The following is a 17,728-nucleotide window of genomic DNA, read 5'->3' as shown; positions in this document are numbered from 1 at the left end:
TATATATATATATATATGTGTGTGTGTGTGTGTGTGTGTGTGTGTGTGTGTGTGTATACATCATATATGTATGTATATATATATATATATATATATATATATATATATATATATATATATATAGATATATGTCTATATATGTAGATATCTATAACTATATGTGCATATATATTTATATATCTGTATATGTGTAGACATATATAGATGTATAATTATATATATATATATATATATATATATATATGTGTGTGTGTGTGTGTGTGTGTGTGTGTGTGTGTGTGTGTGTGTGTGTGTGTGTGTGTGTGTGTGTGTGTGTGTGTGTGTGTGTATGTATATATATATATATATATATATATATATATATATATATATATATATATATATATATATATATATATATATCCATATATGTATGTAGATATGTATATGTGTATATATCTATATAGGTATATGTATATGTGTGTGTATATATATATATATATATATATATATATATATGTTTACCATATGCCTAGAACATGGAGTGGAGTCATACCTCAGTACCAGTAGTCTCAATCTCTTAGTGCGAGTGGATGTCATGTATGTATAGCAGGTATATATGTAGACTGTTGCTACTGTAACAGGGGTTGTCTTAACAGACATGTGTGTGGGAGGTCACATCTGCTATTGATAACACTCTGTATGCCATCAGTTACTGACAGACATCCTAAAGACATCATAGTACAGTACCACTGATAGCACAGTAATGATCCTGTGGACTACAGCAGAGATATGACCAATATATGTGGACAGTCTGGCACACTCTGGTCAGTCCAGAGGTATACACAGATGCCCTTAATGCAAGACATGTGGACCAAGCCTGACAATGTGGATGTTAACAACCATGTACATTAGTATATTATGTAAATACTGGACTGCATATGCCCATGCAATTTATGCATTTACACAGTCCTGTCTGTCCTGACACATAATAACTGGTGGTGCAGAGGTCACATGGCCATATACTACCCAGTAGTTAGTGACATACATCTGTAAAGCATTCCACTGCTTTGTCAGAAATACACAACAGTTATGGTGGCTCGGCAGCAGTACATCTTGCAAATATCTGGACATAATATCACACTGGCTAATTACACTAAGCTGCTAGGCATGTAACAAAGCACTGTGCAAACTACAGGCAGACCGCCACAACACTGGAGTACATTTTGTATAGGGGAATAATCATGTACCTGCAAATATAGCAGAGTCTACAGGCATGTCATAGCAGAGTAACAGACACCTGTGTGAAAGTGTATACCCACAACCAATGTGAGCACAGCCACAGCCACATATGGTATGCAAGCTTAATTTTACACTATATGGACTGTCTGATCAACACCATCTTGATATGTGCCACTCACACACTAACACTACATATACTAGGTCACAACACAGTTTGTTTGTGTCTTTCGGCTTTTCCCGGTTAGGGGTCGCCACAGCGGAACTCCGGTCTGCTAATGATTGGCAGTAGATTTTTACGTGCTGGCTTGCTGGGCCTAACGCACAACCTTCAATGAAGGAACACCCATTCACACATGTCGACGCACAGAAGACGCTCTAACTGAGAATCGAACGGGCAACGTCTAACTGTGATGGCGACAACACTACCGCAGCACCACCACTGCAGTCACACAGTGTGGTCCAATTTTGGTCTGTCGTATGGGACACGTGTTTGGCCCTATAAACATGTGAGCTGATAGGGTACCATACACTGGAGTAGCATGTAACATCAAATAGAACAGGACCAAGAACAATGACATCTACCACAGTCAGTACAAAGGCCAAGGTATGTATTTGCAATACACATACTGTCGACAATCACCATAAGTACACAGACCCCACTACTGTACACATAACCACAGAATGCCCAGGTTATGTCCTCAGAAATAATCCCTACTATACATAACATGTCTAGCAGTCTAATATCTGACTGGCTTATTATCAGGTATGATGTCTATAAATAATGGTGCACAGAACATATGCACCTCTTACTGCATGACATATGCACAAAGTTTGACAGACCTGTGGCTGGAGCCACTAACACTGGGCCAATATTGGCATGTTGCTGTGATATCCTCATACATTTACTGTTGTAACAGGGTTTGTTGTGACATATGTCCTGTGAGGGATATGAAGTCAGTAACTCTCATGGCTGCCACCATGTACTGACTGCAATCCTCAGACTATGCTTCTGCAGTTCTAAGATAGGTGATCTGTGAGTAACACAAGAAACATAAGACTCCAAATACAGGCTATTCTGCAGATAACCCTACAGATGGGAGTTTCCTCAAACACATAACACTGTCATGGCAGGTATTAAATCATTTAGACCAGCCATATCCACACAAACCCTGTTAAACCAACATTACTCCAAATGCAGAAGAGCAACACTTACATACTGTAGTCATGTCTGGAACATCCCCCTCCTGTTTGTTGGCCTGTCTCCACAGTGTATGTTGTTAGAGGTATATTCCACTACCATTTGTGATGCTGTTTGACAAACACCGACATGAAGTCCTGCTCACAGTGAATGAAAAAGGCCAACACCCACATGATGTTCCTAGTTATAGGAAGGTGTTTCCATGCAATTGGCTATGGGAATGTTACCACAGCTGTTCCACATGCAATCAGCTAGTGGGGGACTGCAATTTGTGTAGAGGCCATCAGCTGATCATGAGCATCACTTACAAAACACAAGCTGCTGCCTAAGCAAAGCAGGTGTACTTCTCCACATCCACCTGAGAGGGGGTGAGGGAGACAGACAGAGACAAAGTAAGACAGGGAGGGGGTGTGAGAGTAAAGCCTAAGCATGTTTGTGTCACACACTTACCAGTACAGGGTTTCAAACCCCTGCCTGACTATGTATTGCTATCACATGTCTATGTAGTTATTGCATGTGCCACAGAGCTTACATGTTGGGGAGCTGTCCAAAGGTATATTTGATAGTGAGTGACATCTGCAACAGTGATAAAGGAGGGATAAGATAGGTATAGTACCTGTGCCTGTCCACATGAACAGGTGTCAAGGTTGACACAGCAACACTCTCTCAGAGACTCACACACATTATCACAGTTGGAAGGGTCAGGATTAGACTTCCTAACTAGCTAGTTTTCCACAATACAGTAATACACAGGTATCATATGCACCACAGGGGTTATCAGGATGATATATGGGCAAAGGGTATGTCAAGGTGTCTGACATCTGAAGGCATGCTTCAGTAGGCCAATAGGAGGTGTCGTGAGTGTGAATGGTGTCCAAATCATTATACTCCACACACGCAGGCACAGGTTGCCAGTACTGACATGCATGGGTGCATTGCAGCACAGGTGTGTAGTGGTTGACTGTACCAGAAGGCTGTAAAAGGCTACGTAAAGGGTATATTTTGGCATCAGGCCACATGACAGTGGTCTGCAGTGTGGTTCAGGGGTGTAGTGTCTGGACTGGCCCACACAGGTGAGTATTGTATTCACCATCCAGTCATCTGGGTTACTATTGTGGGTGGCCAGTGCTGTGCAATGCTTGCCATGTATGTGTTCTGTAGTCCATGACATGGATGGTGTCTGGGATGTGCACACGTCCCACATGCATGTTCTGTGACATGTGGAAGTGTACATGGGGTGTCTGGGGCATGTTGTGTAGACAGATTATCATCAGATGTGCCATTCCTGGACTCATGTGATGAGAACTGGCAATGGACACCAGGTTGACCCTGCACCTACATTGACAGCATGACACAGGTATTCCCTGGTGTCAGTGGCATCTGTCAATACAGGACATGTGTATAAGGCATGCTATGTCCTTTGTGGGTTATATTTGCTGGCTCTACAGTTGTTGCAGGTGTCCAGTGGGCAACATAGTGAAGAGGCACTGTATGCAATGATTTGCCTATTGTAGGGATGGGACAATATGCAGGGAACTACCAACATAGGGGTTGTTGTCTAGCCAAGTGTGTTTCTGTGAGAGACATGGGTGTAGAGTGTTCTCTGGGTAATACAAGGGTTGCCTATATTGTTCTCCAAGCCATGATGTCACATGTAGGGGTATGAATTGTTTACCCCAGCCTCTCTGCTGTTTGACATCTGTTATCCTTGTAAGGTGGACATTGTGACATATAATTGGCCCACCACATAAGAAAGTTGCAAAACCCGCTCCAAAATGAGTCCAGTTATTGCACACTCACAGCTACATCCACACAGGATACAAATGACAAACACACACACAAAGTCTCACAGTTGCCATGTCTGGGATTAGAGCTCCTACCTAACTAGTACATCACACTACAGCATTATGCAGTAATAGCATGTACCATGGGGATTACTGGGCTACTCTTTCCCCAAAGCTGTATTTCAAAGTGAATGACATCAGCAGCCTTGCCGAAGTAGGGCAAAGGAAGTTGTAGTGACTGTGAATGGCCTCAAAAACATTGATCCCTACATAGACAAACAAACACACACAGTTATCAAGTCTGGGATTAGAACTCCTACCTAACTAGTGCATCATACTACAGCATTATGCAGTTATAGGACATGCTCCAGAGATTACTGGGTTACTCCTTCCCCAAAGGTGTATTTCAAAGTGAATGACATCAGCAGCCTTCCAAAATGGGGCATTTGAAATTGTAGTGAGTGTGAATGGCCTAAAAAGCATTGATCTCCACACAGCACACACACAGTTACCATGTTTGGGATTAGAACTTCTACCTAACTAGTACATCACACTACAGTATTACACAGTTATAGCACACACCACTGAGATTACTGGGCTACTACTTCCCCAAAGGTGTATTTCAAGATGAAGACATCAGCAGGCTTGCCATAGTAGGGCAATGGGGAGTGCAGTGTGTATGCATGAGCCATAACCCATTAATCTAGAGGCAGACACACAACACTCAGGCACACACAGGTTTATATTCCACAGGTATGTGCACACAACTGCTAGATGACTACTGACTTGTACAGTCATGTTACACAGTTAGCACAAGCACCACAGACACTATAGTGCTGAGGAATACCAGAGGCAAATGCCTACGGTGATTGACATTTGCACATCATGTGGTTTTAGCCAATTGGATGTGTGCTGATTGGGGCAGGCCTCATGATGGGAGGCTCTTTCTCACTGTCTGTCACTCTCTTCCACACATCTATGTATGTGTAATTTGGCCTATTATAGTGTTTTTCCTTGGATATATGTGTGTATTCCTATCCAATGTGTGTGCAAGGCATGACTGGCATGTACTGAGCAGTGTGTGCACTAACGTATGCGACTGTCAGATATGTCTGGTCCACTGTTGTTGCCAGACATGGACTTAATTTCTCTAAGTGTGGGAGCATGCCCAATATGACCTTCTGTATTGAATGTGTGAATCCATTCCAGGTAGATTGTACTCCAGTGCAGGCTTTTGTATTCTACACCTACAGCTAGCAACCTGTTTTTGTGGGATATCTATAGATCGGTTAACAATATGGGTTAAAAATGGGCAAAAGATATTGGTTTACTGTAGGTAATTGTGTCTGTGCTGCTTCTGCTACATGGTCTTGGTGTTAGCAGAGATATTCAGACATATGTACTGTTTTACACTGTGATGTTTTATGTCATCAAGTACTGTCAGGTATACATATTTGCTTGCAGTGATGTCCTAGGGAACACAGGGTGAATGCAGCTGTGTTCAGTATTGTGGTCAGAAGCCTACATAGGCTTGAACAATCATGCCATTCTGGAGGGGAAGCTGCAGACACTTGCTGCTGGGTCTGTGTAAATGGTTCAGCACCTTGGTACAGTGGTGGCTGAGGAACCCAAGCTTGTACATCCATCGACGTGACAGTATGGCCATATCCTGCTGTGGCCATACTTCACAGCTGTACAGATTCACACAGGTTACCCAGAGGCAGGGGTCATAATTCTGGACATTACCCCTTCACATTGTGGTTTACAAGCAGGTTTGTAGCCATCCATTCTTGTGTTTGCAGCCAGGGATAGTATGTGCACACGGCTGGGTTTTGGACTTCACACACTCCATGTCACCCATGCTCCTACACCCCCCCCATTATTCTATCCTCTTCCAAACATTGTGCAAACATTATCTGATATGTTTCCTATAATTATCACCTCATCTCAGCAGTAATGTGGTGTTGGTCCACAGTTCATGCAGTAGGACATGGTGGACATGTTACTGGGATTTGTCCACACGACTTTGCACTTGGGTTCTGTGGACTGTGTTATGTTGTTATTTGGGAGTCCATGACATAACATACATTGGCAGTACAGGTGAGACACAAGCCTTTGGTAGAGGACTGCAGGCCATTTGGTAATGATGCAGGCCAGCTGTAGCAGGCCATTGCATTCTGTCACTCCTGCAGTCCCAGACTGCAATACACTATATTCCCCTGGGGTGAAAGCGTAGGTGTGCAAGGTGTTCATGCCAATACTTTCTGTCATTATTGATCCAGTGGTGTGAATGCTGGCAGGGTGCTGCTTACAGTTAGGGACACATCTGCATGGGACACCTGTTCTGCATGCTGAATTCTTTAGCTATTGCCACACAGAGGTGAGGGTCATATTGTACTCATTCCCAACAGCAGAGATAAGACTGGAGAGGTACCTGTTGGAGAGATGGGTGCATGTGTGTTATGGACACTACTTGCATCTGACTCAGAGATATGCATGGGGAATTCCACTTATGCTGGCTTGTGCAGGGAAATCAGCTGTTTCTCAATACTTCATACCCATGGCCTTTGTACTCTGCCAGTGTTTGGCCAGACGACTTTGGTATTTCCTACTACAAGCCCAAATAATGTGTGGCTAACCTGTATGTACAATTCCAAGGGTGTGTCCATTTGACAGTTACATATTATACACTGTCTGTCTGGGGTCCTTCCCCCTGTGTACTGCTTGTATGTCTGAGTCCACATTCATGCCATGTCCATCTTTCAGATGGTGACACATATTACTTCCAAACATGTACTATGGCTTACTGCTGGAATGTATTTTACTGGGAAGCATTGTTTTTGGCACTGCAGTTGTGAGAACTTGGCCCTATCATCGGCACCAGGACAAACCTCACCATGCATACATACTGACCACTATCACACAATATACAACATACACCAACCTAACACACACAGCCCTGCATATTGTACACATGCTACAATCTATCCTGCTACCTTGGCCAGCTGAGGTAATCTGTGCTCCACTGTTATTATACCTACACATACATGTTACTACATTTCTACATAGGATTGGGGGGGCACACCTGACTCTTACTACATTTCTACATAGGATTGGGGGGACACATCTGTTACTACATTTCTACATAGGATTAGGGGGGCACACCTGACTGCTACTACATTTCTACATAGGATTGGGGGGGGGCACACCTGACACTTGTACACATTTGCTATGACTGCACTGGTATTTCAAGTACTCCATTTCATTCTGTATTCTGACCTATGATGCTGACTAGAGGCATATCAGTGTAGTACTGGTTTTAGGTCTGATTGACCTACATTTCAGTTTCAGACTTCTTACCTTTCAGAGATAACATCCCACTGCCTGACCTGTTGTAGTCTGTCAGTGTATGTCTGGGGGGAATGTTCTCCATAGCCATCAATCAGAGGCCTTAGCACAGCCTTTGTTTGTGTTTGTCTGTGCCTGTCCTGCTGGCTGAGACTGTTGTTGGGTATGTTAGCCTCTCTGACTGCCATGTGTGTGTCCTATGGACACATGTGGGGCAGCACATTTCCTGCAGTGAGTTTTGTTACATTGTCTAGTACTGGCTACTATGGTGGCACCAGTATTTGTTACAGATCTCATGCTGCCACTATAGGCGTCTACTATCTGCTGGCATCCCATTCAGCCACTCAGTTCCCTTGCATGCTCACATCCATACCATAGAAACAAGTAACAACACATACTACTCCATTTGGCAATTGATAGGGAGAGTAACTTACCTTGTGGCTGTGCCAGTATTGAGGATGGTGCGGGAGGGCTGACTATGTCAGATGCACATAGTACACTCTCTATACATGGTTAAGAACAGGTAGTGTCATGTTTGGCATTCTTTTTACTGTATGTGCGAGTCAGAGAGAGGTGTCATTCCCTGGGTTCCTACAATGCCAGTGTATGTGCTATGCGTTGTCTCTTTGCCATGGCCTGGGCATACTGGGTATGCCTCCTTCTGCATAATGGGCCAGGCTCAGGTTGTTCCTCCTCCAAGTCACTCTGTGCCTGTGCAGGCCTTGGCAATGGTGGGGGGGGGGTGCTGTGTGGCCCTGCCCCATGCTGTTCCTGCTGCAGCTGTCTCCACAGGATCATATTGTGTAGCATGGTACATATGATGACAATTTGGGTACATGTAGCTGGTGAGAACTGCAAGGCTCCACCGGATGTATCCCGGCATCGGAATTGTGACTTGAGCATCCCAAACACATGCTCTATTATGATTCTGGTCTGTGCGTGTGCCTCATTATGGAGTTCTTGTTTGGGTGTGTGTGTATTTCTCATGGGTGTCATCAGCAATGGCTCCAGTGCTTAACCAGCATCCCCCACGAGGTGGCCTTAAGCGATGTCCCCATTGGCAAATCTCTGGTACAGCTGCATCAGATGCCAGATGTGAGAGTCGTGATAGCTTCCAGGGCAGCCAGCACACACATTCATTATAATGCCCTGGGCATCGTACACGACCTGGCAGTTGATGGAGGGAAAGCCCTTGCAGTTGATGTAGACCCTACCACCCCTCTCCAGGTGGTGCTTTGATGCATATGTGCGTGCAGTCTATAACACCAACTACCTCAGGGTATTCTGCTATTTGTTGGAAGAGACACATATTGCTGGCCATTGCCTCACGGCTGTTGTGGAAATATATGTGCTTACCGACATGTGCTGACATAGTATCCAGGAACTGATGGAGTACCCCGGATGCTGATGCCTGCGAGATCCCCATGATATCCACAGTTGGCCTTTGGAAGGTACCTGTGGCTAGTACTCTTAGGCCTACATATACATTGGTATCCACTGGGATGGGTTCCCCTCTGTTGGTTCTGTGTAAGGTGTGGCCAGCACAGTTCAACAATTTGCTGTAGGAGGTCTCTGTCCACCCTATAGTGCTCCACTATCTCCAGCTCATGTAGGCCCTGGTAGGTTATCCTGGGTCTGTATGCTCTTCTCCTTCTCCTCACTGTGGGTTTGTTATCAGCATTCTCATCCTCACCACCTTCAGCCTCTTCCACATGTTGGTTTATGATAGCTGCTGCAGCCCCTATTATTTTGTTGCTTTTGTTTGGTAAAATATCTCCACTTGTGTACACCGGTGGTGTAGAGATTGTGGGAAAAAACAGAGGGAAATGTGTTTGCATAGTTTGTAGTGGTGTGCTGGGCTGGGCTGGGCTGCTGCCTGTGTAATTAACTGATTCTAATACATTTCACCTGCCAGCTATGCTAGTTCTCCTTGGTTACCCTTCTACTGCTGTTTTCCCTTCCCATTGCCTTCCTGTTTAAGCCCAGGGGTGCACAGAGGTTCTATTTCTCTGTCTACTTTTTTTTCCCTTTAAAACACGGTGTGTGGTGCACACACCCATTTAGGCAATGTAAAGACTGCTAGGCAGCTTCAGACATACACCCTTGCTTAGCTCTGCTAAGCTAATGACCAACCCGAGCCACAGGGCTCCAATAAGCTTACAGTATGCCCGACAAACCCCTCTATGATGTCAGCTAGCTTTTAGGCTTGCATCATGGTCTTCCTGCACTGACACGGTTGGGTGCAGGCTAGCCCTGAGGGGGGGATCTAGGATTCAGTATCATTCCCCATTTGCATAGGATTGCCTGCTACTGCCTAGTTACAAGTCCCACACTGAGCCTTCCCCCTTAGCAACCACAACCACTATTCACTGGCCATGTTGTCTTCTGCCTGCCATTGAGTATAATGGCAAAATTGTGATTTTGGATAGAATCCAAATAAATCTCCACAGTTCCAATTGTAAATGTAATAAATCCAATACGCAGTTCGAATGACAATAAAACACTGAATATTTATTAAAACAAAAAACAACCGGTAAGCGCTTTCATTCACAAAGAACTTCTTCAGACCTGGTTGTCACACATACAAAATTCACATTTATAGTTTGCTCAAGTCACATGACCCAAAACATTAGCAGTGTTTTAACCCTTTCTTACATAACACTGCTTTAAAGTTTTCCATATCATTCATACCTGGATCTGCACCTGTGTTTAGCCTCACTTGCCAAGCATATTCTTTCCACTTTAAATCCACTTCTGCATCCCATCTCTTGTCTGCATTTAAAACTTGGTCAATAACAGTAAAACTAAAACTCACTTTAACTCTGTTATGACAGTTAACAACATGTCTTGCTAGGGCATTTTTCAACTGCCCTCAGGTGCTCATACATTTTGCGATGGAAGGTATGTATAGTTCTTCCTATGTAAAATCCATCGCAAGAATTACCTAATACTAGATACACAATGAATTTAGACTTGCAATTGTAATTCCCCTTGATATTAATAGTAAAGTCCCAAGCCTTTACTACTATGTTGTTCCCCAGTACCAAAAACTTACAATAGTTGCAGTCTTCACATCTTGACATCCCATTATAAGTGATAGGAGTATTCCATTTTTTGGTTTCTAAAAAATCCTTAAGACTTTTCCCTCTTTTTGTGACAAAAGTAGGACTCTCATATAAAAAAGCACCTAACTTTTGGAAATTCTTCAAAACTTTCCAATTATTTGTGATGATCTGCTTAATACTGTACATATCTACTGAATTTTCCAATGTACACCTCAGATTATAATCTACTTCTTCACTATTTCTGTCAACATCCTTTATTGTCCCTTTCTTCCTCACAACTTTAATTTTATCTATTGCTTCACTTATTACCCCAATAGGGTAACCCCTGATTAAAATTTTTTTTCTTAACATCTCACATTCTTCCAAAAAATACTCATCTTCGTCAGTGAGTCTATTTATTCTATCAAGCTGACCAAACACAATATTATTTTTCAAGCACACTCTATGTAAACTACTATATTCCAAGTAGCTGTTACTCTGGACATCTTTTTTAAAAATTTTAATCTTTTCCCCTTTCTTGTAAACAGTCAGATCCAGGTAATTCACACTAATCCTACTTCTAGTAAAAGAAAACTTTAAATAGCTTGTAACAGAATTTAAATATTCACAGAATTTCAACAATTCCGACTCAGAACCTTCCCATAAAAAAAAAAAAAAAAAAAAAAACAAGTCATCAATAAAGCGTTTGTAAAAATAAATATTGCTAGCAAATGCAGAATTAAAAATAAATTCTCTTTCCCAATTAGTCATGAACAAATTGGCATAGCCCGGGGCCATAGCTGCCCCCATAGCCACATCTTTATTTTGTTTAAAAAATCTATTGTCGAAGCTAAAAAAATTGTAAGACAATATTACATCTAAAAGTTCAGCCAACAGACTAATCTCCTCACCATTAAAATCAGGACAATTCCTCAACACTTCTATAACCCTCTCAGTTCCTTCTTCATTGGGAATTACAGTGTACAATGAACATACATCAGCAGTTACTAACCACGTATTATCTCTCAGGGAAACATTCTTCACACTTTCTTTAAAATCAAACGAATCCTTAATATATGATTCAGCTGAAATCATTGCTTTTTGCAAGCATCTATCTACATAGATAGCCATGGACTCCGTTTTACTACCACCATTGGCCACTATAGGCCTAAAATTTGGTGAATCCAAGTTCTTATGTATTTTGGGAAGGCTGAAAAACCTTCCCACCTTGGGTGAACTCACACAAAAATAACCAGCCATCTCAATGCTGATTCTTCCTTCAACTAACCATTCTTCAATCAGTGAGTTTATAAAATTAAAACTTTTATCTATATCAATCCAATTCACTTCTGCATAAAAATCAGCATCAGACAATAACTCATAGATGCTATTTTTGAATAGAATGCTTATTTCAAGTTTTTTTTTTATTTTCAGCCCGATCCCATTTGCAAGCCACTGCCCTATGCTTAAACAGCCAAAATTGGCTAAAAAAAATAAAAGTTATTTTTTTTATTTTTGCAACTGTTTTCCATGCCAATAACCATATATTTGTCCATTGGAATGCTTTCCACATTATATACACCCTTTATTTGGAGATGTTATGGCTCCGTTTTGTAGTTTGCAGAAAAAAATTAGTCGGTTGCTAATTTGGACATTTCTACAGACTACACTAGTCCTGTACGGTTGGCTGTCAGCTTCCTGGATTGCAAATTCACCTCATTTGCATGGTTTTCACCTGCAAATGTGGTAATTTTGCATACAGGCACTGCATCCGAGCAGGAATAGTGCATGAGCACTCATGCACGTCCTGGGAGCTTATTCCTGGATTGCACGGTGGCCATATTGCCTCCAGCAGCTCCTGCACTATTCCTGCATGCCGTGCAGAGCTTGCTGAATCCTGGGGCCATCTTTTATGGCCTAGCCATAAAGTAATTTAATTTCAGTTGTTTTTCTAAAATGTACTAAACTGAGGTTAACCTCCTGTATCCCAGTTTCCACTATTAAAATACATACATTTAAACAGTTACAATAGTGCATGTACATGTCTGTTCTCTTCCAGTAGAGCACACTTGGCTACATTTCAAACAGCACTCTGCAAATACCCTTTTCAACACACGCATCTATACAAACAGTTTGATATACACAAAGATACAGTTCCAATACATTTGTACCACAAGCACTTTGTACAAATCAATTCAATGTTCACCAATGACATATAATTATTTACAAAATTCCAGCCATCTGGGCTGGCAGTATCTCATTTCATCACAAGAAGTATGACCTCTAGTTGCCCAGGGCTTCATCCACCTCAGTCAATGTCTTGTGCTTTACAGTCCTGTCTCACCAACAGTAACTATATCTTGGATAAAACTATTACATTATACTTATAATACTTTCAAAGAGAGACTAATTATACCTTTCAATGCCATTATTCATTCTTGCTGTACCAGCTAGACTTGTCCGGCATGGCAAGGTAACAAATTAGTGTAAATTCTTAAAAATGTGCTTACTGTATTAGGAAAACAGTGTCCTATGTCAGCTGTAAATCAGCAGTATCAATGATTGGAATGTGCGTGCCAAAAAATCTAAATTTACACGTTTAGTGCAATTATCCCTAATAAGCAACCTACAAAAAGCATTAAAAATTGAAAAAAATAAAATAAAATTAGCAATGTATTTTGACAATTTAAATATACAGACAAATATGTTATTGCATATATAAATATGAAATAAAGGGTTTTAAATGTACAGATGTCTGAATTTACCACACCAATAACTGAAGACAGTTGTAGTCTGTTTACCTTAGTCTTTTATGAGCATTTAGCAGTTGTAAAAGGTGAACAAATAAAATTTACAGATATCAGCTTACTGACCCTGGAAAGCAGACATTCTCACTTCTTATCTGTAGTCCATAAAAAAAAAAAAAAACTCTGCTTCCGGACTTAATAAAAGACCACCCTACACTTGCACTCTGAATCTAAAAGGAAATCTCTCCAAACTTAAAGACTTTCCAGAGGAGTGCCTTAGAATGAGTTAACACCATAAAACTGAGTTAGTACAGTCCCATTTAACAAATCACCCTTTTGCATTAGAAAAAACAGTGACCTGACTTCTTTGCTGCTTGCTGGATTGCAAGTTTAAATATTAAGAATTCCTCAAATGCAGAATTAAATCCCAAATAAGATAACATACCTTTTGGGAGGAAGCAGCAGCCATGATCCATCACATTACACATGCACTCAGTTCACTGTATCACAAGTACCAGTATGACTCAGTCATAGTCCATGTGGCTGTGGATGACCTGAGATGTACCTCCCTGGACGAGATCAAGAGAGACATGATGGAACAGAAGATGACTGACTTTAATAATTTGCTTAGTTTCTGGTATCATTCTAAGGGGGTGGAATATTTGTCAGCATGGAAGGAGATGGCCAGCAGACCATGCTGCTTTGCTAGGGATGGTTTGCACCTCTCCCTCTAGGCTTTTCAATATTAGCTAAAACATTGTCCTACCCCATAGTGCCTTTTTAGGCAATGCCAGACTGAAAATACTTCTGACAGGGTCTATATTATATAATCAAAGGAGTAAAATCTCAACTCACCTTTGATCAACCCCTATTTCTCGAAGCTGCACAACATTGAACAGCCAAATCATCAATCTCTTTCCAAGGGAAAGAAATTGGTTGGCTGTTCTGTTAAATCTGGCCTTTTCCCGACTGTGGTGTGATCTCGGAGTTAGTATATTTAGTTAGGAGGTGTGTGGGGGTACACCCCCCACATTGGGGTGCGTAGGGGCAAAGCCCCCCACTTTTATAGTGTTTGTTGTAATGTGGTGGGCGTGTTTGGCTACCAATGTCTTTCTCTTGGAAAGAAATCGATGATTTGATGGTTCAATGTGCAGTTTCAGGAAATAGGGGTCAATCAAAGGTGAGTCAAGGTTTTAATTCTTCGTTTATACAATATAGACCCTTCTGACATAGCAAATCAAAGCCAAGAAAATCTAAAGGTATTACTGCTCAATGTTAGGAGTCTTAACAATAAAGTCCACTCCCTATAGGTTCTCTTCACCCTAGAAAATGCTGACATCTGTGCAGCCACTGACACACGTTTTAAAGCTGTGGAGAGCCACTGGCAGTGCAAGGCTATAATGTCTTCCACACACTTACACCTGCTACTACGCAGACAGGGACCAAAGATGGAGGTGTCTTGTTTTACATCAAAAATAAATACACCCCAAGGCTGGCCAAATAGGACAATACACTCAAGCTTCTCCATGTTCAAATCACCATAAGCAAAATCCAATACCTCGTTCTTGCAAGTTATAGGTCCTCTTCTATGAGCCAGGAAACTTGTAGCATGGATTTAACCTTATTGGAAACACTCACCATTTAACCCAATACCATATTTATGGGCAGCCTTAATTACTCACTGTTAATTGGGAATCATACACACCACCAAATGTGCAGACACAGAGATTTCTGGATTTTGTAAACACAAACTCCCTGGACCAGCTTGTTAATACACTGACGAGGGATGCAAGCATATGGGATGTGGTCCTCACTAATATGGGACAGTGCTGCACACCCCTTAGTGTAATGTCTATTTGGTAATGTCAGACCACAAAATGGTCTTCTTTGAAGTAAAAATAAAACCTGGAACCCCAGCTAACCCTGGAATGTTCAAGAACTACTTTAAGGCTAACTATTAATTGATAACCTGGCAAAATTTAAAGCCCCAGGGACACAGAAAGTGGGTAATCCCAAATGTTACTGCTGCAGTGATGTTTTGTTTAGTTCTTCTCTACTGCTCTGGAATGAGGAGGAACATTCCCGGTCTGAAACCTGTCCAAACTACTAACCCCCCCATTTACATGTAATCATTTGCTTAGGGAAATTCCCTTTGCAGACCTTTTTTTGTATTGTACCATTATTTTGTATTTGGGAAATAGTCTCAGGTTGCTTTACTTTATTCTGGTAAAATATCAGCTTGTCTGAGTAAACTGATTTTTTTCTTTTCTGTACAGCTCAGGTCAGCTTTTGACTTAAGTTTAGAGACAAGTAAGCAAATCTTCTCGAGATTTTGGAGACGTTTATTTCCTTTCTTTTTCTCCCTCCCTAGGCCATTTTTTGTCTCCCCTACTGTTTCTTCTTTCTGTTGGATATTGTACTATATTTTCTCTTTTCATGCTCATTGTTATTATTAAAAAATAAAACTTCTGATTATTTTTATTGCTTTTTGGCACTGCATTATTGTTTAGAGTTGGATTGCTCTTTGTTGTATTAAAATTGCCTTTTCCTTTACAAAATGTATATTTGAAAGCAAAATGCCAGTTTAGGATACACATAAACAATGTCCTTTTGGCTGAATGAACAAAATGTTAGCAAATATGGTGTATCTTTCAACTACAATGCTTTTCAAAACTGAAGAAACAAGCTGAAATTGTTCTTGTATATTCTGTCTGAGGCCAATAATTCCTCAGAGTATAAAGAAGTGTTGAAGCTAAGGCCTTAGACCTTGACCTTTGAGTTGACTGGTATAATCATTTCGTTGATCCTCCTAAGTTTCAGAAAAGGAAGCTCAGACATATTCCTGAAAACCAGAAACCTTCGTCTCCAAGTCAATAACCTAAAATTCTTAGGGCTGAAGAGGTTTTATCAACATACCATACCAACAATGTTTTTGAAAATGGTGACTTGTAATCACTAGTTAAATTGACAAAATCTCCAAGCTTGTCTTCATTAACAGTCATAGATTTCTAAAATTCTTGCCTCTAAACTAGGTTTGGCACCACCCTTTCCTTTTCCATCTTCTGAGGTTGATTACAAGTATGTGAAAGCAATCATACTTATGAGCTCATCAAAAGATGTGTGCAACTTCCAGATCCAGCAGCATATGTGGCAGATTATGGGCTCAGCAAAAGATGTCTCCAGCCTCATTTCCAGCAGCAAGAATGGCAGATAGGAAGTTTTTCTTCTTCCTTTCCTTCTCTATTAGGTCATCCTGGTTCTTTTTACTGATGCTGTCATTATCAACATCAGTACTAAGGAGGGAATAGCATTGACCTCCACAATATCAATGTCGACAGCTGAAGAATTTGTAACATGACTTCAGTCCTAGTGCATCTTTAGACATTGAAGGGTCAGCTGTCAGCAGAGCTGCCAGTGTCAGTGCCTTCAGTACCAGCCGTGCAGATCTCAGGAAAATTGTCAGTCCCAGCATGCAGGGTGGATTCCTCAGAGCAGATCACATTACCAAATTTTTCACTGTCAGCAGTTGTCTAAATAGGGAAGCAGTGGTGGTACAGTGGTAGCATTGTTACCTCACAGCAAGAGGTTCTCCTGTTTGATTCACAGCTGGGGTGCCTTCTGTGTGGAGTCTGCATGTCCTCCCTGTGGTCGAGTGGCCTCCGAAAGACATGTGTGAATGGGCGTGCCTTCGCTGAAGGTTGGGCGTTGGGCTGGCAACTCGGCACCATAAAAAATCTACTGCCAATCATTAGCAGACCGGAGTTCCGCTGTGGTGACCCCTAACCGGGAAAAGCCGAAAAGACAAACAAACAAGCACTGGTCTAAATAGGGGTCACATTTTCAGTTGTTATGGATAATACCATCTACATCAAGTATATCAGTGCTCATATCAACACTGGTGTTGCAGACTTCTTTGCATTTACCAGATTCAGCATCTACTCTGATGATGTTAGTCGTGGCCCAGACAGCAGATTACCTAAGGCCATGACTCTCTCTCTTGTTCAGTAGCATGTCTGAGGGTCCCAGAGACCTCTACAGTATCTGCCCATGACATTTTGCTATGACTATGGCTTTTCATTTTATTTGGCCCAGTTACCTCTGAGGTTAGCCAAATGCATACCTGCAAGAGGAAGAACGTCAATTTGCCCATTGAATCAACCACTCCAGTTTTAGACTTTTATGACAAGGATATAGATTTCCCTCCTTCTCCCCAAATTACCCCCAGGATTTGGGAAGATCTTAGAGGTGATGAAGCAGTAGAGGGAAGACATTGTAGGAGACCTTTCAGATCTGCCATTCATCTTATTGGGTGTTCCTATCGCTGTTGGAAATTCTCAAATTGTCTCTGATACTGTGGTGCTCATACCCTGGAAACTGAACAGGATC

This window comes from Protopterus annectens, chromosome 1.part0 (genome assembly GCF_019279795.1).
Source record: "Protopterus annectens isolate FY-2018-M chromosome 1.part0, PAN1.0, whole genome shotgun sequence".
Taxonomy (NCBI): domain Eukaryota; kingdom Metazoa; phylum Chordata; order Ceratodontiformes; family Protopteridae; genus Protopterus; species Protopterus annectens.
This window is presented reverse-complemented; position numbering follows the sequence as displayed.